Here is a 25,926-nt window from a genome sequence, read left to right on the forward strand (position 1 = left end):
CAAATGTGAATTGTGCCTGTTCAGACTGGGCAACATTTATTGAGTCATTTGACAGGTTACTGTTGCAATGAAGGCGTGATCTAGAGTATGTACTGTTACAGCACTGTATGTATGCCGGGTGAAGAAGCCACTTTCTTTGTTATCACGTTTGTGACATAAACTGCTCATTTATTGTAATAATTATTTATTTTCAGTGCTCTCTATTTATATTTAGGTGTCAAATTATCTTTATAACAAAGGGGCTCTCTTAAAAAAATGCAAACAGTTTTTAAATTGCCATCTATACATTTATTCAGTAAATTACTTTAAAATCTTGCTTGGGATACTTTTGATTGTGTTCTAGGAAACTTTGGGTTTTGGACGACCAGCACGGCATCAGATAAAGTTTTTGATGACTTAAGCTCTTTAAAACGTGAGAATGAAAAAAAGTGTATACTTTGTTAATAGAGGGTGGCACGGTGGGTGAGTCGTTGGCCTGACAGTTCTGAGATCAAAGATTCAATTATAGGCTCAGACGTTCCTGTGTGGAGTTTGCATGTTTTCCTGGGGTACTCCGGTTTCCTCCCACATCCCAAAAACATGCATTGGTTGAAAACTCAAAATTACTCCTAGGTGTGTGTGAGCATGAATGTACCCTGCAATTGGCTGGCAACCATTATAGGGTCTCCCCCCGCCTACTGCCCATAGTTGGCTCCAGCACCACCCAGGATACTTGTGAGGATAAGCGGTTATGGAAAATTAATGAATGTTAATAGAGACAAAAGGCAGCGTTAAAGCCCAATGGCAGAAGATCATCCCACTCCATTACATTCTCAATCCTCTCATTAACAGCATGCTGCAAAACGAAAGTACCTCCTGTATTGACTTCTAATCAGATGCAAGTCGAGAATATAGTGTTAGCTGTGTGAGAGAAAAGCCCACTGATTCCCCACCGGCTGTATTGTCAGTAAATGTCTCGTCTCTCTATGGATGGTAAATGATTTAATTTGAGCACCAGATGTGTCGTTTAGATGCTGCTTGTACTCGTTGACGGAGATAGGCAGAGGAAGAGAGAGGGAGGACTGGAGAATGAGGAAATGACAGGAAGGAGAGGAAAAGCTTGGCAAAGTGACAGCCAACGGCAGCCTGGGTACTTGACGGAGCTATCAAACACCATGATTTTCTGCTTGTGTGTGTGCATGCACATTTTTCTGCATGGGTATCATGACAGCTGAATGGAAATCAATCTACGTCTACATCTGCCATGCCTTGAGTTTGAGGGCATACAGATGGGCCTTCCTTGTCGCTGCACTCGCTGGCAGGCAACCAATACAGGTCTTTCCACTTCTTTCCACTCTATTCTCATCCTCTTTATCTTCTCCCTGTCTTCTCCTTGATAATCAGATGCCAGGCTCTGAAGAGGAGCTCTTTTCTTGCGTTGACATCTCCAAGTCAATCTGGCAGCAGATGTTTGGGCCCTCAGAAACTGCAATCTGGGCTCTAATCACCCTCATTGACAGCTCTGAGGGCCCCTGTGGCAGCTCTGAATGGTAAATTAAAGCGTTTTTAGATAACGTTGGTAATTGGCTAAATCGTTTATAAGCCCAGAGATCACAGTTATAATCTGCATTCTAACACTATGGATCATGAGACCGAGATATGTGTGTTTTGCACCATATTTCTTTGCTCCCTAGTCTCATTTTGGTTTCTGGTGATGCATTAGAGTATGTTTGATGCTTAATGATTTTCCCCATCAGATTAACAAATTTTAATCGTTCTTCCCACTGCTGTTTGTCTCACTGACACGCATCCTCGCTGTTTCCTTTCCTCCCATCTCATCTTTGGTATTAACTCCATTAGAGAAGTAATTGGCTCTTAAATCGGCGGCTGCAGACTTTGAAGGCCACTTAATGTCCATCTCCTTCCCTTACTTCTCTCTGCTCCCCAGTCGATCAGCTACCTTCCTCAGTGAATGGCATTAACTAGTCCTGCATAGAAATTTGAGGCCACATTAGTGTTATCCTCCCCTCTCAGCCTATTGCCTGGTTTATGAGTCCCGATCAGTCAAGATGATATGGTTAAGTGGATATTTTTCGCTCACATCACTCCAAAATGGGGTACCAAATAAGCCCAACGGTCACAGATGAATATGCAAATTCTCCATACGGAGATCTTCCTCTCATTTTTTAACCAAGCCTGAGAAACTATGTATTCAAAACGAATGTGGAAATTCAGTTTATCGTCACAGCCTAAACTCCGCTCTCGGATTGGGCCTTTCATTTCATTTTGATGACAAAGATAACAAATAAAAAAAAATAAAAAACTGAGAATGGTTTTCTCTTGTTGAAATTCAAAACTATGGAATGAAAGGTGGTAATTTCCATCACCTATATCATTAATGGTGTTTTTTTTAAATACTGCAATTGGCAGGGTAGGCTGGCTTAAAACTTTAAATCATATATATATATATATATATATATATATATATATATATATATATATATATATATATATATGTATTTATTTATATATATATATATGTATTTATTTATATATATATATATATATATATGTATTTATTTATATATATATATATATATGTATTTATTTATATATATATATATGTATTTATTTATATATATATATATATATATATATATATATATATATATATATATATATATATATATATATATATATATATATATATATGTTCTGCCCGGGCCTGGGTGGCTTTCCTCCAGGTACCGGTTTCCTCCCACATTCCAATATCATGCATGATAGGCTGATTGGACACTATAAAATGCCCCTAGATATGGGTGTGAGTGTGAATGGTTGTCCGTCTCCTTGTGCCCTGCGATTGGCTGGCCACCGATTCAGGGTGTCCCCCGCCTCTGGCCCGGAGTCAGCTGGGATAGGCTCCAGCACCCCCCGCAACCCTAATGAGGATAAAGCGGTTCAGAAAATGAGATGAGAGATTTCTTGCAATTTCCCGTGGCACAACTGACCATTGCTCAGGGCACAGTGGTTGGGAAACTCTGCTCTAAATTGCCCCTAGGCATGAGTGTGAGCGTGAATGGCTGTCCGTCTCCTCATGCCCTGCGATTGGCTGGCCACCGATTCAGGGTGTCCCCCGCCTCTGGCCCATAGTCAGCTGGGATAGGCTCATGCACCCTCCATGACCCTAGTGAAGATAAAGCGGTTAAGAAAATGAATGAATAAATAATATATCAATATGGTCGGCCCAGCGGGTGAGTGCTTAGCATGTCGGCCTCACAGTTATGGGGCCCTTAGTTCGATCCCAGGTCGATCTTCCTGTGTGGATTTTGGATGTTCTCCTTGGGCTTGCAGAGGTTTTCTCCGGGCACTCCGGTTTCTTCCCACATTGCAAAAACAATCATGGTAGGCTGGTTGAACACACTCAATTGCCCCTAGGTATGAGTTTCAGTGTGAATGGTTGTTCTTCTCCTTGTGCCCTGCGATTGGCTGGCCCCCAATTTAGGGTGTTCCCCACCTGGTTCCTGAAGTCAGCTGGGATAGGCTCTAGGACCCCCCGCGACCCTTGTGAGGATAAGCGATTCAGAAAATGAATGAATGAATGAACAAATATTAAAATGTTTCAACAATCAACATTTCGTGTGTCCCGCACCTACTGCCCGTATTTGGCGACAGCACCCCACGACCCTGAATAAAAATGTTCCCATATTATCAGTCATGTTTACACCCTGGTGAGTGGAGGTATGAAAACAGCCACATCTGTTATTTATTTTAGGAAATTCAAGAAATTACGGTGTAAATCTTTTGACTGTAGTTTTTCTGCATTCGAAGGATGCTTGCTGATGAGAAAATACCGAATAAGAGTCGCTACACCTTCGAGCGGTTCTTAAGATTAATTACTTCCAGACAAGATCATGACAGTAACACGGATGGGGCGACAGCAACATCAGGCTCGGTGGCAAACGATAATGTTGTTTTACACCTTTAGAAAGGCCAGCTAGGAGAAATTTACCTTTAATTCTTTTATATGTGCCTTGTTGTCTTCACTGATTTGCATTCAAGTGGGCTGTCATAACTTTGGTTCAGGGAGCGAGCAATTTTTATTTTGTATTTTCTGGTGGGAAATAAACTGCCACTGCGAAATGATAGCCCCCATCGTAATCTATTCTCTTCCCAAGTGAGAGAAAAATGAATCAATGAGCTACTGATTTTGTTTCACATCTTTATCGTCTATGATAATGTAATTGCTGTCCTTTGTTTTTGTGTTAGTGTGAAGTTGAAAGGAAAATACTGGAAACGAAGGGAGTATACATGGGTGATGAGGTGGAAAGGTAAGAAGCTGTAGTGTTTTTTGTGTTTTGTAATTTTGTTGTTCCTTTTTTGCTCATGAGTAACGACGTTTGGGGAGGAGGCGTTTCGAGCTCTGTTCAGCAGCTTCTGCGCTGTTTCAGTGAATCCCGTCTCACAGGCAATAAACACTCAGTCATGCATAGAGGAGAACGAAGGGAAGAGTCCTTCAATAAATTATCGGAGGAAATTAATTAGCAATATAAATGCCAGACAGAATGCATTATGTGCAATTGTCTTGCTATCTTTTCCGAAATTAGCCTTTTAAAATGGAATTTGTTGTATTAATCATTTTCTGAAATGTTTTGCGATCATTGAATTAATAGTTTTGCATAGAGGGCGCAGTGTATTTTTAGCTATTCAAGGGAATAGGCGATTGCCTCTTAATTATGACAAAGTCCTCCTTCTATTCGACCTATTAAATCCTGTTTTGTGGTGTCGCCACAGCTTGCTTGCCTTACTCTGTATCTACTAATTACTTCTCTAATTGAATTTGCTCTCTGTTGCCAGGCTGTTTTTTTAAGTGGCTGTTTGTTGCTGGGCCTCATTGTGTCGTTGTGCGACAGGCTGCTAGCTGCTGACTGCCTTGCTGACAGTAACAGGATGCCCTTGATTGCCCCCCACCACCTTCCCTTCTGCCTCATCTTCCTCTCTCCATCGCACTCTGCGTATTCATGTCCCTCTGTCTATATCATTACCTACAGCTTCCAGGCCATGTAGAGCGTATGAATGAGGAAAATTAATTAACAAGAGACGGTCAAACAATTACCGTATTCCCTCTTGCAGCTCACAGCTTCCCTCCATCATCATCTCTTGGTATCTCTTGGTCAAAGCAGGATGTCAAACTCCTTTTCGTTTCAGACCACATTGGAGTTCTGTTTTTTTCTCAGTGGGCCATTATGACAGTGAAAACCAGAATACGCATTTGGCTCTACTTTTGACACTTATATTAGTTTTAAAACAAAAAGAACTCGATATCCGAATCATAGAAAAAAAGTGACACACCAATGCTACTGTACAATTATTTTAGGTTTTCAAATTTGGTATGAAAACACAACTGCAAAGAAAAAATATTTATGAATATATTGTATCCAAAAATTAAACTAACAAATCAACTTCACAAGGAACAGAGGTTAGACAATATTTTTGTATATAGCTATTTTTTTAAACTCTTGATCTGAATTCATTTCAAATAATATTAAAGTAGTGCTTTATAATTAATACATTTGTGCTTAAAATATATATTAGTTTGATATATAATTTTGTCCACCCAAACCTACGTCTTGTAAAAATTTCAGTCGAATAAACTTAAAATTAACTCTAATATACACCCCTGTTTTAAACTACTACAATCTAATGCACACTATGATTCCTACCATTGCTTCAAAAGCAAACGAGTAATAAAAAACAATGGTCAGCACAATGTATGGTTACTGCAGGTAAAAAGATTCAAACAAATTAATCCAAAATCCAAATTATTAATTTAATATATAAGTTTAGATATATATATATTGGAAACAATCAGATTTGACATGGACATTTGATCTATGAAATAAAATGTAGGTTGCGTGTGTATAGTATATATTATATGTATTCATTCATTCATTTTCTAAGCAGCTTATCTTAATAGGTTTACTAGGGAGCCTCTCCCAGCTAACCATGGGCAACAGGTGGAAGACACCCTGAATTGGTGGCCAGCCAATTGCAGGGCAAAATGAAAAGGACACCAATTCATGCTCACATGATTATGTTTGATAATGTATTTTTAAGTTCTTGTTTTTTTTTAGAAGTCAAAACCAATTGTAGAAATATATATATATATATATATATATATATATATATATATATATACATACAGTACCTCAATACCTTGAGATACGAGCTTACTCATATCTCAAATCAATGTTTCCCATAGAAATGAACTAAATACAAATTAATCCGTTCCCACCCTCTGAAAAAACACAAAAAACAGTATATATTACAATTTTATTTGTTCTAATTAATTCACCACCTCCTCACAAAGTTATATATATATATATATATATATGGCTATTTAGTTCATTTTTATGGGAAACATTGATTTGAGACATGAGTAAGCTCGTATTTCAAGGTATTGAGGTACTGCATATATATATATATATTCTACAATTGGTTTTGACTTAAAAAAAAAAACAAGAACTTAAAAACACATTATAAAACATAACGGTGCCATTATCAACCTACTGTGGTCAAATCCTTCTAGCCTAAACCCCAACACTGAGCATTCCCCCATTACCCTCTTAACCATCTTCACCTAAATCCTTTGTAAAAACTTTCTCTCCTCCTTTCATATTGATTCTGTCGCTCCCTGCTCCACATCATCCATCCATCTTCTTTACTATTGATCCTTACTTTGCACACCCCCAACTCCATCCTCCTCTTGGTGCTATCGCGCTTGTCCTTTGTCTTCTTATCAAAGCTTCACCGTTCATTCTGGTCACTGTTATTGACAGGAATCGTGCTGCAAGGCCAACTAATGCATCCCTAATCCCATCTTTGTTACTGTGGAATGTTCTGGCTCACTTCAGACACACAAACGCACACGTCCAACCACAGGTTATGCCAGTGCATCGTGTGTAAGGGGAAAAAAGGCTACAGGGATGTTGATCCCAGCTCTGTTTGTTGGCAAAGCCAGCTATCAATCAAAAAGGCCCACTCTTAGTGGTGCTGTGCATGTGTATGTGTGTGTGTGTTTGACTGTGTGTATGTGGGTCTTGAGTGACAGGCGGAATCAAGGCTGAGGACATTTGATAAGCTTGTATTGTTGGTTCTCTCATCCCCACCTCCCTTCACACCACCACCTTGATAAGAAATACATTGGAATAGAACTGATAACGGTGTTGGAAACAGCAAAGCCCCACTCTAAAAACACACATACACACGCAAGCAACGCCATGGGAGAGGTGTCTTTCTTCAAGCACCTCGACTGTAAACGATACCCTCAACAAACAGCAACACTTCACTTCTCAGGAAAAAAGAAGATCCAGATATTGCGTACACGTTTGTGGATGACATACTATTGAGTGTATATGTTCGGGGAATGATGTGTGATACAGCCTGAGGATATGTGAGGCTTACTGAAAAGTTCTCTGTGTTTGGAGCAATGTTTGTGTGTGTGTTGTGAATAGCAGTGAATGAATACCGTAATAGGCTTAGCATGGCTGAGGAATAGTGTTAGACTTAACCAACAACACAGTGCTCTCAAAAGAATGACTGACAGCTGTCTATGTGTGGACGAGCATGTATGTGTGTGTCATCCTCGGATTTCAGGTCAAACTGACAATATGTTGTCAAATGTTTTTTTTCTGCCAGTTTTACAATAAAACACTATTCACAATTGAGTGAAATCGGATCACTGTCAGCAAAAATGTTATTAAGAGAAATGTCATCAGAGTTATATCATTTAGCAGCCTGAAAAAACATTATCGTCTCAAACCTCTCCCCCATGTTCTAAGAATCAGAGAATGTGAAGTCACCAAGGGAGGTCACCTCACGACACTGAATGAGATCAGTAACCACGTTGCATAAAATCCATTGTTCCCGAAATTCCCACCCGGTGAGAAAAATAAAGTTAGTCAGCAATGCGCTTTCATCCACTTTCACTCAAATAAACACGTTATTACCTGTCACTGTCTGCCACAAGCTCGTTTGCTCTGTGTTACGTTCCTCATTCCTCGGCGCGTCTTGTCTTTTGTAAGTGTATTCCAATATTTACAGATGTGTGAGGAATTACCATCATTTAGGCTGAATTAATTTAAATCAATGGACAATTAAATTCATTAATATTCCTCCAACCCCAATGTTTCAGCTACAGTGGCTTCCATTATTGTTAGAATTTATTTTAAAATTATGTTTGGAGTCATCAACAATTTTATGGGTTTCGAGATTCAAAATCATTTATTCAACAGTTATATTGACGTGTTTACATAAAAGACCTTTTGAAACTTCAAGTGAATCATGGCCCTGTTAGAAGGTGAAGAAGAGGTCAATGTATTGGTGAGTTCTGGCAAAATTAGAAGTGCTGCCTGAAGGCTAGATTATACCGCTTGGAATGTGTCTGCGTTCACGTTGTAGGTATTCTCAAGTATACAAATCAATCTGACAAATCGCCCTGATGATGAAGTAGTTACGGTGGGACAGTCAATAGCAGCAGGTTTCCATAGAAGTCTCACACGTTATCGTGCCATTACGCCCAAATTTGCGGGTTCTCGTGCAAACCTGCGCAGTTTTATTCCGATTGCCGCAGGCATGAGACCATAATACAGTGCCTGTGTTTTTAAAATCTTAAATTGCTGATATTGCTCCCACACATCTTTTAAATATATACTGCACCTTTCTTGTTTGTTCCCTTTCCTTTTTAACTCATTGCTGCTGACCTCTTGGGCAGTTCACCCTTGTGAAGCAAATCTTGACCTCAACTGGTTTTATCTGGTTAAATAAAGGTAAAAAAAAATCACAACCATTAGAGATTGACCTGAGACTTTTTGTAGTCGTGATGCAGATGCAATGCAGCTCTTCCCGGTGTAATTTTGGGGTTAGGCTTGCGTCTCCCTCAAGCCTCATACACAACAGACGCTATGTAACTACACACATCGATTAAAATGGTGTCAATTTGTGTTTGAAGTGTTTGAAAATAGACAATACGTAGTTAAAATTACATTTCTTTATTTCAGTAGAAAAGGACGGTTAGTCTCACTCTCTCCTTTTGCTGATGCCTGATGGTCATGGGATTTGCGCATTACTGGTGCCATTTGAACTTGCCTTTCAAATGCGCTATTTAAAAATCCCTAATTAGCCATTGCAATTCTTCTCAGGTTTGAGATGTTTGCAAATTAGCTTGGAATTTCATGATAAAATCTTCTGTAATTAAAATATTGAATAAGTAAATAAATCTCTTTGCAAGTACAATGAAGTTTGTGCTAATTTTGCACATTAGACCTTTTGGTTGGTGTTACCATTGATTTAGCAGTTTTTGTCATTAACATTAGGTTAGACCAGGATCTTATATGAAACCTTTGGGAAATAAAGTTAAAACGGGTTAGAATGGGAGTGGGTGGACTGCAAAGTAATTTAGATGGTTTTCTTTTAAATACATAAAAAAAATTGCTGAAAACAAGTGTGTGCTGAATATTGCTCCCAAGTTATAGGGACGAACTCTTTTGTTCTCCTTTTTGCCAGTTTTTGTTTCAGCCGGGTTTAAAGCGCAAATTGTTGTCGTCACAAGCCTTTTTCCATGTTATCAAGGACCAATACTAAAATCCCTTTTATATGCACATTTCCTGGATCGCAGAATGTTGTAACCAACAAGTTAACAATATTGAAACTACCAAAAATGAAGAGATAAAAAGAAAAATACTTCATTGAAATGCACACAAACAGAGACATTATTTTACAGAGCCCCCACCACCTTTGCTTACTGGAACAGTTGATATGCTCCGTTTGCGAAACTGATGCCCCGCCGTACCTCTCCACGAGCCCTAAAACATCAACAACCACATGGTGTCAGACGTGGGATAATGTTCATAACTGGACAAACGTGAAAATATATTTGTATTTCTCCCCTTTTCACACTCATCGACTAAAGGGGCATAGCACAGTTCCGATAATAAAGGACTACTAAAGCCATCTGCGCAGTGAATGAGGTTTTTACAAAGGATCGTTTTGTAAATTTATTGCAGAAAGAACAGGGTTTTGCCTGTTATTTTATCCCGGTTAATGGAACTGTATCTCCTGTCTTTCGCCACGACGCCACCTCGTATCATCAGCTTCTCAGTCTGTGATTACTAATTAGTTTAAGTTTACATTTGATTCTTTATAAAAATATCAAAGTGTATCGATTCATTGTTAAGTTATGTGCTGGGTAGATTAACCATTGTATATTTCAGGGGAATTTAGTAAATATACCTAACATCTAGTACAAAGTAGGCACAATGTGAATATAGTAATTCCTTTAAATGAGAAAACTCTTAGACAGACAATCACATCAGTTAAAGGACGCAGAGAGCCTTCCACTCACCAGTTGCTTGTTGCTTACTACCTTTTATAGAGAAACCAAGATGTGACAAATTAACATAGAATAGATTGACAGAATATTTCTAATCTAATGACTACATATTTATATGCATACATATATAGTCATTAGATAGATGTAGCTGGTGCGTGCTGTAGAGGTTCACCCGCCTGACTTCGGTGCGGGCAGGCGCAAGCTCGATTCCCGCTGGTGGCTGTATGATCGTGAGTGCGGATGGTCATTTGTCTCTCTGTGTGCCCCACGCCAGTTTAGTGTGTAGTTTGCCTTTCGCCCGAAGTCAGCTGGGTTAGGCTCCTGCAACCCCTACAACCCTTTCGAGGATGTGTGGTATGGAAGCTGAATAAATAATAAAATAATAGATAGATGTATAGATGTTCTATGGTCAGTTCGGGGGTCCAGGGTTCGATCCCAAGTCGGTCCTGACTGTGTGGAGTTTGCATGTTCCCCCCAGGTGGTCTGGTTTCCTCATCCCAAAAACATGCAGGGAAGGCTGGTTGAATACTCTAAGTTGCCCCTAGGAATGAGTGTGAGCGCGAATGTTTGTTTTTCTTCTTGTGCCCAGTAATTGGCTGGCCACCAATCCAGAGTGCCCCCTGTCTGTTTCCCGTAGTGGGCTGAAATAGCTCCAGCACCACCTGCGACCCTTGTGAGGATATACATATGTATGAGTATGGGGGTGTGTGGTGTAAAAAATAAGCAGGCAGGAATACTCCAACAATATATTACACTAAAGATGGAAATTTGCCGTTGAAAACAGGCGACGGGAGATGTGCAAAAGTTTGATCAATAATGATAAATGTGTGTTAACAAATAATCAAATTAACCTGCTGTCCTCATTTTAGGATAGCCTGTAATTTTGTGTTTCATCAAGAGTGCATAGGTATACTAGATCAATGAGTATTTATAATTTTAAAAGGATAAAATACTGTACCGTTCTGCTGCAGACTGAGAGAAACACTCACTCACTGTTCTTGTTCAGATTTAAATTCTGGCGCAGATGCTTCAAACAAGCAGAATTGTCTTGATAGAGGAAACATGCTAACCAATAATATAAGTGCTATCAAGTGATAGTAGTATGATTGACAGACGGGACGGAGACGCCTACAGTGTTAGAACTACTAGAAAAAGCCGTTTTTCTCCATTTTCTTTGTTTTTAATTCATTAAATTTGTCAGAGTTGTTAACAGTCTACTTTTGCTCATTTTTTTTCATTTTTTTTAAACTTTTTTAAAAAGTGTTTCCATAATTTCATTTCTTTCCTCCTAAGCAAATAAAAAATGCAGCCCCAAATTTTAGTTTAGCTGTAGAAAAAAGCCCACAATATAGCAATGCCAGTGATTTTAACTCAGCTTAGAAAAAGTTGAGATAAACGTAGCACACACACACAACATTTGCAGAATTCATCCATTTCAGTTAAAGAACAGTGACCTGTGAAGAGATTTACAGAAAAAAAGGCCTGAGCATGAAGCACGAAAATCAAAGATGAAAAAAGAAAGAAACCACCAAAAAAAAATATAAAGAAAGACATTACCTGAGGGCAAGGGAGAATGGGGTTATTGTGAATGTGCATTAACAGTGAATGTGATGAAGTTAGATTTTTTTGTGTTGTGTGCAGTGACTTAGCGGCTAAGGAGCCATTGGGGGAGGTAAATCAATGGTAAATTACACATGCTTGGCTGGACCATTGTACAGTATGGCTGCTGTATTCTAGAAAAGCCACTTCCAAGATGATGCAGCCAAATAGGAATAGACTGCAAGATCACTTTTATTGATTTTGAGGAGCTGTCAATAAAGACAAGAGTGCGTGGCTGGCGGGGTACATGTGGGCGGGCGTGCGTGTGTGTGTGTGTGCATGAAGGGCTGCGTGCACGTAAGTGAGATGTTGGGATATGTGTCACAGGCTTCATACAATACACTGGGTCTCCGGCTTTGTCCCTGCTCACACATTAGCAACTCTCTGTCCCACTGCTTTTCATTTACATTAGTGACTGGCTGGGCGAACAAGACTCACTGATCATAGAATGAGAGAGTGAGAGAGGGCTTTCCATTACAGAATTGGTCTGGCAGCAGATGCCGCCATTGTTTGGGCTCAGGATCCAAGAAATATTTGGGGCTGGGACTGTTAATGTGAAGATCATTAAAGTAATCTAGTTTTCAAAGATAACTTTTTTGAAGATCAGATTCTGAAGATGACTGAATTTATGACAGAGGTTTATTTTAAAGTGGTTTAAAATGACTGGAAAATTGTGATTATGTCAGAGTAAGTTTGAAATGAACAGGATGAATGGTTTCCTTAATTATGTGCTAACTTGAGTCTCTGAGATAATATGCATGTTTGAGACCAACTTGGCAGGTTAAATATTTTTGTTTCATTGGCCAGTGTATCTTGCTCTAAGAGTATCTTGGGTACAAGTCCTCATAACTCCTGAGTTACATATTATAGTAGTATGAAATTATACTATTAAAAAGTAATTTCCTATTTTTTTTAATCGATTTCCTCTTTTTATTTCACATCCAATCATGGATCAATGTGCATTTCACTTAAAATTCCAAATTGAGGAACATTCATAAAAAACATTTTGTGATGTGCAAAGTAACTTAGGGGCTAACGAGCCAGACTTTCAGAATGTAGCAGATACATTTTCATATCCTTATATATTAACAATTTTCATGAATTGAGAACCCTGTATTAAATTCTCATTATTCTGTTGCTTTGCTCTAGATTTTACTTGTAAATAGCCAGATGCCTATTTCATTTTTCATCTTGAATTAAAGAAGAATAAACAGAATAACAGGCTGGTTCAGCTACTAATCTCTTTTTTATATTTTTTATGCATTTGTTTTGCGGTCCATTTATCTGACCTTTATTAAATGCTGCACACAATGTATATTCATAACATTCTTAATATTATTACAATATTAACCAGCTGTCTAAAATGTTTCACATTTCACTCACCTATGAAAGTGTCATTTACCACATAACTACAAAAATGTGGTGAGGGGATATTTATAGTGTTTAGGCACATTGGCTTTAGCAGAGAATTTTTATCTAACCCTGTAAATGTGTTGTGTTGTTGTAGACAAATGTCAAATATTTAGGGTGAAAATCTAGACACAGATCCTAAAGAAGAAGAAAAAATTACAGTTTCTGCTCGATTCCCATGTTTCCAAATAATGACCATTTCAACAAATAGTCACACCTGTAACGCATTAATTATTGGCTGTTTTTTCTTCATAAATGGTTAGTTTATTTTCTTCACGCCAAATGGACTTCATCTTATTATAGCCTCAATCTACATATTGCACAAGAGCTCCTGCAACACAATCTTGATAAATCATTGGTCTCTCGAAATTGTAACCCACTTAAATGCCAAAATGTATCTTTATCACTCTAAACCTTCCAAAGAATAAACATATACCATATTTTCTGGACTATAAGTCGCACCAGCCAAAAAATGCATAATAAGGAAGGAAAAAACATAGATAAATCTTACTGGAGTATAAGTCACATTTTTGGGGGAAATGTATTTGATAAAATCCAACACGAAAAACATGTCATCTTGAAAGGCAATTTAAAATTAAAATAAAATAGAGAACAACAGGCTGAATAAGTGTACGGTATACTAACGTTACATGACTGACATGTCAGTAACGATGTACTATATTAAGAGTTATTCAGATAACTCTAGCATAAGGAACATGCTAACACATTTACCAAAGTATCAGTTTCACTCCAAATCACTAAATCCAATGAAATCTTCATCGTCTGTGTCACTAAAACAACTCTCCCAATTTGGGAGGTAGACGGGATTAGCTTTTTCTGTTTTCTTCATTTCAGTAAGAGTAACCTCAGCTTTTCGCCAGTCCCTTAAAGTTTCTCGCTAACTCCAAACTTTCTTTCTGCTGCTCGATTACCGTTTTCGGCTGCATATTTCACTATTTGAAAATAACACGTGAAATGATATAATAATGTGTTAATAATTTCACATGTAAATCGCAACACAGTATAAGTTGCACCTATTAAAAAAAACTGCAACTTATGATCCTCAAAATACGGTAACACATATTTGTATTTAATTGTTTTCCAAGAATTGCAAGAGTTGCACTGTGAATTTTAAACTATTAGCCAGGCGCCGAGGAATTATGATTTTTTTGCATGAGTCCATCTCCTCCCCACCATGCATTACAATTAATAAGAAAACTTGCCGATAACTAGAATGGTGGAAGTCAGAGGAATGAACCACCACACAATCATCTGGCTAAACAAAGGGATCGATTCCCACTCGGTGGCGGAATGATTGTGAGTGCGAATTGTTGTCTTCTTCTCTGTGTGCCCTGCTGCTGACTGGCGACCAATCTAGGATGTAGTCTACCTTTTGCCTGAAGTCAGCTGGGATAGGCTACAGCAAACCTTACAAGGATGCACGGTACAGATGATAAAAAAATGAAAGTCTACAGCCACAGTGATAGATTTTCTAACTTTTCACCATTCAGAAGGAATGTAAAAGAGTCTGAGAAAATCCGCTCATGACACAAATTAGACACAACTATTGTAACATCAGAAAACTGTACAATATTGCTTTGGTAACCATATTTATTTTTTTCCTACTGACCCCAAGAGGTAAGCTTTAAGCATTTTACTGGCGGGCAGATAATGTAAGTGTATGGATTTTTTCTTGTCTATATTAAACAGTATATGATAATTTTGGCAAAAAAAACACTAAAATCAACCTTTTTCTACCCGGTTAAAGAAGTTAAAGAAGTCAATCAATTAATATTATTATTTTGACATCTGGTGTATCCGCTAGCCGAAAAAATACTTGTTTCACCTATTTGGTGTCCGTCATAAAATGTTAACCTTTTATACAAACACGTGCGTGCACACATAAACTCAGCAATGCAAAACATCTTGATTTACTTTCCCATGGACACTAACACTTTTCTACATCTTTTATGAGGTTGTTGTGAAATTCAACAAGTGCTGTTTAAATAGTGAGCAGACGGATGTGTGTACGCGCGTGTGAGTGCGTGTGAGTGTGTGTGTGTGTGTGTGTGTGTTGTGTGTGTGTGTGTGTGTGAGGTGAGTGTTGAATCAGGACTGGCATAGACCACAATGTGTTGAAACACACATGTACATAGGCATTATCAGAGAGGTGTGAGGTTTCTCAGCCCAAAGATAAACACTGAACATTTATGGCTTTTTTGCTTTATTGCTGCTGTTTCTTTCTGTCTCTAGTCTTACTGACTACGACATCAGATGAAGTAGCTTGTGTTTGAGAAACCTACAGCCAACAACCTATAGTAAACAGTGTGGTGGAATGTTGCAGAAGACTTTATCTAAACAAAGAAGCCTGTTAGAGTTGCATTTATTTGTCTTTTGCAAATGTATACAAGAATATTTGAAAATTTAAACTGTTGTGTTTGAATTATTCATCTACAGAATGGTATTATTCAAATCCAGAGTTGATTACAATTAGTTACTACTTTTTATCTTTATTCATTTGTTCATTTTTCAGCTTTTCCTCACAAGGATTGCGGAGGCTTGGAGCCTATTCATGTATTTATTGTGATTTTAATTATGCCGAGACCTTGAAGAGAATTCTTTCCAGCATACCCCATGTATTGCAGGGCACATAACAAGTTTACAATATATTCTCGAGTGGCTTTCCTGCAGTACACTTGACACCAGAATGTGACAGAAAACAACGCAACACTTTGCACACGGATGCAAAAGTGTCGTGTTTGCTGGACACATTCCATCAACTAAATACAGTATAAAACCAAATATGTGGCACTCAGAAATATATTATGTGTTGGAGACTTAGAATAATTTCCAGGAGATATTTTATAGAATTAGATCTTGGAGACAAAGATTATTATGTATAAAGTCCAGATACATTTAAATAAGCACCCTTTAACAGTCTGGTGGTTACGAGGTTCTTCACAGAGTGAATATGAGGAACAATACAAATAAAATGTATGCATATCTTACTTTTATGTTTGAATCACATTGATTTTGCATGTATTCTTTGAAAACACCCCTGGCGCCATTGATCCTTATTGACTTTATAGGTTATAAGTTGTTGAATGGGTTTCATGTTTGGCAGTTTTTTTGGTGATCGTTGGATTGAGTAATCAAAATGTACAAAAGTTTGTTCTTAAACTGCAAAATAACTGAATGTAAGATTTTGGCCAGTGACGGTCACTCTGTCACGACTGGGGAACGATTTACAGCAGAGAGGACCCAAGTGTAGTTGTCATATACTTATTTGTTACTCTTCCATGAGGGTAATACGCTCACAGCTTGTAAAATCGAGCTAACCATCTCATGAAAGCTGGCAATCTACCAATACTCACAAATACAGATAGGTGTATGCACCGCAAAGGGCTTCTGATATACGGCCCTTTAAAAGAGGAAGCAACTTAATATATCCTTTCACATACCTTCCAAATTAGCAGTCATCTTGAAAAAGGAGGAGAGAATTACATGTCAATCAAGATTGAAAAACATCAATATTAATATGGCATGCACATACAAATAATGTTCAACATATAAAGAGCCTCAGATTAAAAATAGCGATCAGAAAATTCAAAAGCGGTAGCTATTCACTCAAATTATCTCCAAATATACTTGAGAGCCGGTCATTCAAACGAATAGCGCTCCTCCTCGTTGAAGTCATAATTGTAACTATTCGAGGCTCCATAATCCGAAAATACCCGGAAGTAAAATCGTATAATGGATCACTACGGGAGTGTCGCAACTCTCTACATGGCTCTGGGAACTATTATAGTACAAACAGACAAATGAGACGACAAACACCTTGTGATGATACAAATAGAAGCTGATTGCCAGACAAGGACCGGTAAATGAAAACCTAATCAGACAAGACAGATCAAAGCGTTTTTCAAAAAATTCAAATGAAAAGCTTTTAAATAGCTGTAAATCTATACTTAATATTGTAATACTGTGTTTGTCGAATGACATTTTTTTTTACTATGGGGAGACAAAATAATTCACTCAAACTTAAACATTGGAAATTCCAGCATTTTTAAGTGCAGCTCTCCATGTCAAAGATCAGCTAGAAATGTAAAATGAAGGTAGATGTAAAAAGTAACTTACAGTATTTATTCGAGTATATCGTGCACGTATAATTTGTGACTAAAAATCGGTATATGCTTTTTTGTTCACTTTTTCTCAGCTCACAGCAAGGATTGCACTGGTAAATGCTGAACACATGTCGCCATGACAAAACATTTATTCACAACAAATGGTAGGGAAACCTGGTAAAACAAACTACGTACTGGTATGAGCACAATTCTCAAATGGAGTTTACAATTTTAAATCCTTAAAGTCTAATTAATGATCATAATATTTAAAAATGTTCAAAGTCTGATTCATCATCATCAGATTCACCAAACAATTGATTCCATTCTTCTTGAGTTATTTTTTTGAAGTGTGAGCACCGGCCAATAGAATGGACTCTCGCGCCCCATCTGGCGGAGAAAGACAGGTCTTTCGTCTCCCAATTTAACAGCTGCCGAGGGGACTTTTTCACCGGCGAAGGGCAGTGTTTCACCGGGATTCGTGTATAACGCACAACCGAACTTTGCTTCAGTTTTTTGGTACAAAATTTTGCGCGTTATACTCGATTAAATACGGCAGGTTAAGAAGAGAATTTAACAGGGGAAGCTAGACTTGAGAATAGATAAGCTGAACTTGTTCAGCAATTCAAAGCTATTTCAAAGAATCCCACTCAGCAACAGGTGTTGGCTAACTGCATTTAACAATTAAGTATGTTAAGTATTGTGCAAGATTCTGCTTCGCCGGCTTCATTGAATTTTCATGACTATTCATCCTTAGAAACTATAGTTAGAGTTAACGTTTTCCAGGTTAACGTTTATCTGAGGGACAACCCGGATGCATGCTTATTTTCTTGGGCCTATGTCATGACACAATGCTAAAGGCTCAGGGTAGCAGCATACTTTTGTTTAATAGAATTGTGCACTAGGTTCCATATTCCCAAATTCACGCACAAATAAAGAGGAAAAGCCAATCTTCTGGATTTTGACTTACAAGGAGAATGACGATTGAGACAGTTTCCCCACTCCGTTCTGACCTTACACATCTTTTCTTTTGCTTTATTACATTTGGGGTCCCTAATAACATGGACGTCTTAACTCTAAAGGGGTGAAAAAAATAGTGAGACATCTGAACATGTTTATTTGGGGCTAATACATGTGTACCAAAACATGTCCATAATAGTCAAAACAGATGAGGACCAGAGTTTTAGGAAGCCTTGTGGAACGTCCGTGGTTCAGGTCAGATGCTGCAGGTTCCCAATACTCCGAGGCGTTCTGGCTCCTCTTTGGTCTTTAAATCATTGGTCTCTTGAAATTGTAACCCACTTAAATGCCAAAAACGGATCTTTATCACTCTAAACCTTCCAAAGAATAAACATATACCATATTTTCTGGACTATAAGTCGCACCTGAGTAAAAGTCGCACCAGCCAAAAATGCATAATAAGGAAGGAAAAAACATATATAAATCTTACTGGAGTATAAGTCACATTTTTGGGGGAAATGTATTTGATAAAATCCAACACCAAAAACATGTCATCTTGAAAGGCAATTTAAAATTAAAATAAAATAGAGAACATCAGGCTGAATAAATGCACGGTATACTAACGTTACATGACTGACATGTCAGTAACGACGTACTATATTAAGAGTTATTCAGATAACTCTAGCATAAGGAACATGCTAACACATTTACCAAAGTGTCAGTTTCACTCCAAATCACTAAATCCAATGAAATCTTCATCCTCTGTGTCACTAAAACAACTCTCCTAATTTGGGAGGTAGACGGGATTAGCTTCTTCTGTTTTCTTCATTCCAGTAAGAGTAACCTCAGCTTTTCACCAGTCCCTTAAAGTTTCTCGCTAACTCCAAATTTTCTTTCTGCTGCTCGATTACCGTTTTCGGCTACATATTTCACTATTTAAAAATAACACGTGAAATGATATAATAATGTGTTAATAATTTCACACATAAATCGTACCAGAGTATAAATCACGTCCCCGGCCAATCTATGAAAAAAAACTGCGACTTATGATCCTCAAAATATGGTAACACATATTTGTATTTTATTTTTTTCCAAGAATTGCAAGAGTTGCACTGTGAATTTTAAACTATTAGCCAGGCCCAGAGGAATTATGATTTTTTTTGCATGAGTTCAGTCTCCTCCCCACCATGCATTACAATTAATAAGAAAACTTGCCGAAAACTAGAATGGTGGAAGTCTTAGGAATGAACCACCACACAATCATCTGGCTAAACAAAGAGATCGATTCCCGCTCGGTGGCGGAATGATTGTGAGTGCGAATTGTTGTCTACTTCTCTGTGTGCCCTGCTGCTGACTGGCGACCAATCTAGGGTATAGTCTGCCTTTTGCCTGAAGTCAGCTGGGATAGGCTCCAGCGACCCCCGCAAACCTTACAAGGATGCACGGTACAGATGATAAAAGAATGAAAGTCTACAGCCACACTGATAGACTTTCTAACTTTTCACCATTCAGAAGGAATGAAAAAGAGTCTGAGAAAATCAGCTCAAGACACAAATTAGAGACAACTATTGTAACATCAGAAAACTTTGTTTAGATGAAACAAGGCTTCCAGGAGCAAAGCTCATACTTCATTGCAAGCAAGTATAATGATAATAGCAATGAACTAAGGGTGAGAAAAGCGTTCTTTTGTAGCAAGGCCAAGCTTATACTTCATTGCAAGCAAATGACACTTACGAACGTCTGATTTGCGAACATTCGGATATTGGATTGGATAACTTTATTCATCCCGTATTCGGGAAATTTCATTGGCACAGTAGCAAGAGGGTGAAAATGCAGTTATAGGAAAGGCTTTTTAGACATAAATAGATAGATAATAAGTATGTTAATAAATAAATACATGAATAAATATATAAAATAAATAACCGTGTTGCTGATATATATATATATATATATATATATATATATATATATATATATATATATATATATATATATATATATATATATATATATATATATATATATATATATAAGCTTCGGGGGGACTCCACAGACTCATGCAGGGGGTGGGAGGTGCTGTCCATGATGGACATCATCCTGGTCAGCATCCTCCGCTCTCCCACTTCCTCCACAGAGTCCAAAGGACAGCCCAGAACAGAGCTGACCAGCTTATTCAGCCTGTTCCTGTCCCTCTCTCTATACGAACACTAGCTGATTAGTCTATATATTTTCATGTACTACCGTGTTTTTCCGCCTATAGGGTGCTTTTAAAATTCTGAAATAATCTCTAAATTGGACGCGGTGCCCAATCAATCGGTGAATCTTGTATATACATTAAATTCTAAATTCTATATGATCTTGACCACTTCAATGACTGCGTTTCTTGCCGACACGCTTATACTGCGGTCAACCCAGCGGACGTTTGCGTTATCGTGGTCAAATGAGCCCACCCAGGTTGGTCCACCTGTGGAGCATGTGAGAATCTTTTTCTTATGCGGATCTCTTTACCCACGCTGTGCATTTCTGTCATATCTGAAGGCAACAACAATGTTTTTGCTATCTTTAAATTGGTCAGAAGTGTATCTAACGTGTTAGGGTTTATAAGTTTACCGTGTAGTTAGTCTAATATCAAAATACCCCATTGTGAACCGTGGTTTTACTAAAACCCAATAACTTCATTTTGACTTCTTTTATAGCTTAGGAAATATTGTTACTGACTACTGATTAATGAGTAAAATCTAGACTGTGTATACAAGCAAATAGTTACACTGACTCTTATGCCCCTTATTACTGACAATGAAAACTAAAAACATATCATTTTTAATTTCATTAATTTAATTATTTATACTTTTTACAACCCTTTTGCTATTAACAAACTTGTACTTTTTAAATTTTATTTTTAACTTTTTAGCATATTATTTGTTGTCTAGTTTACACCAAAAAAGAAAGATGCAGTCAACCAATTTCTATGTGGTGGTGAAGCCTTGAAAAAAAGGCTTGTCCTCATCCTGTCTGTAAACCGTGTTATTAGTTTATACATTTCCCCTCTTATGCTTGTAAACCAATATAATCATCCAAATAACTGACATGAACTGTTTTGTTTTTTTCAATGAATATAAAGGAGGATGGATTGTTTCATCATTTCGATCCCTATAAATATAAATTTTAAAAAAACAACAAAAATGTAAATGAAAATTCGGTGGTAAAATTGAGAATTATCATACTCCACTCAAAAACAAATCTGATTAACTTCTTTTGACGGGATTCAATGGAAAATGTCTATACCATTAAATTTGAATGGCTCACCATATACCCTGCTAGTTGAAAAATAAATAAAGATAAATTGTGATCAGTCTATGCTTTCATGTTTGCAGTGTGCCTCCGTGCACTTGTGAATTTGTGTGTGCGTAAAGGTATCGTTTCGGCTCGGTGGCAACTAGCTAACGGCAAAATAACTCGCCACACTTCATTAGCGGCTATGAGGTGAGCTGCTCATCTCATCATTGTTAGCCGGCACTAAGATGCAGTAATCCCAAACAAAGGGCCAGGGCCTCACAGCAGCCTGCATGGATTAGACCGCTTTCTAGTAACATCCAAGAGAGATTCATTCACATTCAAATTGGCCTGTAAACAAAACCAAGAGTGGTCAGGAGAGAGAGGATGGGATGAGTGTGTGATGGAGTGATTGAAAAACATCTGGGATACATATACATATATATATATATATATATATATATATATATATATATATATATATATATGTATGTGTGTGTGTGTTTGTATGTATGTATGTGTATATATATATATATATATATATATATATATATATATATATATATATATATATATATATATATATATATATATATGTATCCCAGATGTTGTTCAATCACTCCATCACACACTCATCCCATCCTCTCTCCTAGCGAACTGAAAGTGTCGGACACACCCTTTTCCCGGCTTTAACAGGCTTGCTAGATTCGGAGTTGACCGCCCTTTCTTAATGATGTCCATTTTTTTCTGGAAAATGACTTTATAAGCAAATCTGCAACCAAATCTATTTGTTTTCCTCCGTCGGCCATTGTGGGTGGAGTTTGCGATCTCTGGCTGGCTCACTTTGGCTTTGGTCCGCCTACTCTATCACTAGCCAATCATAGTTGGTGAAAGCGATGACGTTTCCCTACGACTGCGAGAAGGCAATGACGTATCCCTACACCTGCGAGAAGGCCTTGGTGTCACCAAATCAAATTCTGATTGGTTAAACAAACAGTCTTATTGACGCTTGTTTAATGCTGCCACCCAGGAACGTAGAGCCCTATGTTTTTCTTCCAGCTGGAGATATTTGCACTGCCCCACACCTCCGGAACTCCCTGGATGAAATAATCCGCGTTCCAGTGGCAGCTCTAGCGCTGCTGAGGGTAATCCTCAGGCGCCTGAGGTGACCTAACAACAACAACAACAACAGCAGCAGAGCCTGCAGAACTTATTGTGAAGGCCTTGAGGCAGATTTCTGACCCTGGCAACAAATAATGGCTGAAATGTGATTGGTTAAATGCTTCAATACGAAAACACACATCTGGAAGCAGTGCAACCAGCGGGGACATACATGGTAGGCTGATTGGACACTCTAAATTGTGTGCATGGTTGTCTGTCTCCTTGTGCCCTGTGATCGTCTGGCCACCGATTCAGGGTGTCCCCCGCCTCTGGCCCGTAGACAGCTGGGATTGGCTCCAGCACCCCCCGTGACCCTAATGAGGATAAAGCGGTTCAGAAAATGAGATGAGATGAGATGTCATGGCTCTCTTGATTTTCCAGTTATTTCTACAACTCTGATTTTTCTCTGATAGAGTGATTGGAACAAATACTTCTTTGTCACACAAAAAACATTCATGAAGTTTTTTTTTTCATGACTTTATTATGGGTGAACGAAGTGTCCGTCGACAAAATGTCCGGTCACGAGCACGCTAATGGCTGATTATTCATATCTGACATTGTGAAAGAAAGAAAAAAATATTTGTTTGAATTTGAGACATCCTCATTTGTAGAATATAAACTATAGTTCAAATTGGCATTTCAATATGAGAGTTTATGGCATGCATAATAATGTACAAACTTCCTTTAGTGATTTGTAATGTGTTTATCCACTGAACATAACACACTTTCATGGCCACTGTTTACAAACTCGATGGACACTTCATTATTTTTTTATGGAATTTAATTTATTCCCCTCATCCCCCATTCAGAAGAACAAAAAGTAGTGTGGGGCCCAAAAAATAATTCCCTCTCAGTACACTTTGATTTCTTCAATAGACTCTTCGATCTTTGTTGCATAGGTTTTGCCAAGCTTTATCGTGACTTAAATTCTGAGGTATGTCAAATGTTTCCTCCCAACCAGTGCAATAAATACAGCAACAAATAATTTTATTCCTTTAAAAAAAAATCCTGTGCATACTTGACCTCGTTGGACAAGTAGAGTTGGACTGAGTAATAACATTTTTTTATGTTGCTTAAAAATTGTATGCATGAGTCTATGCACATCAGTTGCTTGACTCATGCCTCTGAACCAATTTACTTTTCAGAAATCTCAGGTCAGCTGCAGGAGCAAGCTAAGCGAAGCAACAATCACTCAAAGAAAAGTAGTTGTCCGTTGAGTAGCCTGGCAAATGGGACTGGATCATTCAACGCCAGCAATCCAGTCAAGGAAATCTTACTTGGAAAAAAGTTGTTGCTTTTTTTAATTTTATATTTGGGATATTCCTTTCTAATTGGCCAAATAAGTGGACATCTTTACCAAGACAATCTACTTTAAATGAAGAAGAAAAAAGATTTGGAATAATATTGGTTATCAATGAAATGAATTGACATTGCTTTAGTGGAAATTTGTTTACAAACTGTATTACAGAATATATATTTAGTCAAGTTAGTTTACTGATAGCAAGCCAGACTGATGGGTTGTTTTAATGCCTCACATTAGATACACAGCAAACATAAATTGGTATGAATTTGACCAATTATAGGATTGACTCTGTCAGAAAATCACCTTGAATGATCTGACAAGGAATGTGTTTATGACAGTTGTTGTAGCTGTGAGTAAAACCACACCATAAAATGGACTCTGCATTGGTTGTGAGGGACTTTTTTTGAGTTTGGCAACCGTGGACCACTCAGACGTCATGATACATAATCTTATATGCATGGTAATGTCATCATCAAATGAAGTTACAGAATACTGAAAAATACGACCCCTGCCTGAACCCAAAGTGAGAAATGTAGTGTTTTGCAAGTGGATGTCAAATATTTGTGTTAAGGGGGCTGTGTTTAATCTCTAAACATGGCTTTCTCCATGATTGAGATTCCCGTTCACTTTACATGCAAAAACTGGTTGTCTTTCTGTGTCTCTATTTCTTCCTGCCTCCTGTTTTTGAATAAACTAAGCGATAACTACAAACAAAAATCCTATCTCTGCTGATGGTCAGCAGGTCTCTTGCATTTTAAGTTTGAGCGTGTTTAGCCTGTGACAGATCCATTTGAAAATGCTGTTGTATCCGGAAATTGATGCCAACACCAGCATTTCTGTGTTTGTGTTGGAATGTGATTCTTGCAAATAAATGTAACATTTTTGCATTCAAATGCTGAGTGTTTGCAACGCTTTTTTCCCATGTTTACCATCTCTAGTAACTATAGATGCATCCATAATCATAATCATGTAGACTGTCCAGCTTGGGTTGAACAAACAATACACGTCTTTTTCTGTGACATGATTTTATCACCAATGCCAGTGGGGAACACTGTTATATGTGCAGGTTATACCACGGTGATGCCAATCAGTTCCTGAATGCAACAAGACACCAATCACCACAGATTCCTTCCAATAACCTGCAACTTTAAATTTTGTTTCTCATAAATAGTATTTTACCCAAATGATAAAATCTGAATTTTAGGATGAATGAGCCCAACACAGTCCATTTTGCATTTTTCGCGCTACTACTTTAATAGCCTACAGGGCACATGCAGTTCAAATAGTCCCACTAAAATTCTAAAATATATTGACAATTTAAGTGTTAGTACTTGGAAGGCAAGTACCACTCCATGAGAAATTAGTGCACTTCTCACTAAAGCATTCTAAATTGTCATATAAGAGTTACATTCGGCACTTAAGGAGAAAAAAAATCTAACCCATACTGTAGCCTCAGTCTAACTCACAATCACAGTAGCAAATAGGAATTGCAAGTTTAATTACTGCTTGTCAGTGAGCCTCATCACATAGACGAAAGAAGCTCTGTGTCTGGTTTGTCAATACAGTCATTGTGTCCAGAACAGAAATGTGTGGGTATACTGTCTTCCTATGTTGCAATAATGTCCATTTCTGATTCTGTTGTTGTCATCATGTTTCCTTTTTGTCATCATACAGTATGTACTCCACACAGAGGTGGTCCTGGCTAATTTTACGCCCTGGGCAAACTGAAGAAC

General features: G+C 37.9%; 1 protein-coding gene across 2 annotated transcripts in view; it reads left to right on the forward strand.

Annotated features, from left to right (window-relative positions):
- sox2 (SRY-box transcription factor 2) overlaps nt 1-25,926 on the forward strand; it is a 43,425-nt gene that overhangs the window by 8,253 nt on the left and 9,246 nt on the right. For both annotated transcript variants that reach the window (XM_077608126.1, XM_077608127.1), the window contains exon 2: nt 4,246-4,307. The gene's annotated coding sequence lies outside the window, so the exon portion shown is untranslated. The remainder of the gene's footprint in view (nt 1-4,245; nt 4,308-25,926) is intronic.

This window comes from Stigmatopora argus, chromosome 8 (assembly GCF_051989625.1).
Source record: "Stigmatopora argus isolate UIUO_Sarg chromosome 8, RoL_Sarg_1.0, whole genome shotgun sequence".
Taxonomy (NCBI): Eukaryota; Metazoa; Chordata; class Actinopteri; order Syngnathiformes; family Syngnathidae; genus Stigmatopora; species Stigmatopora argus.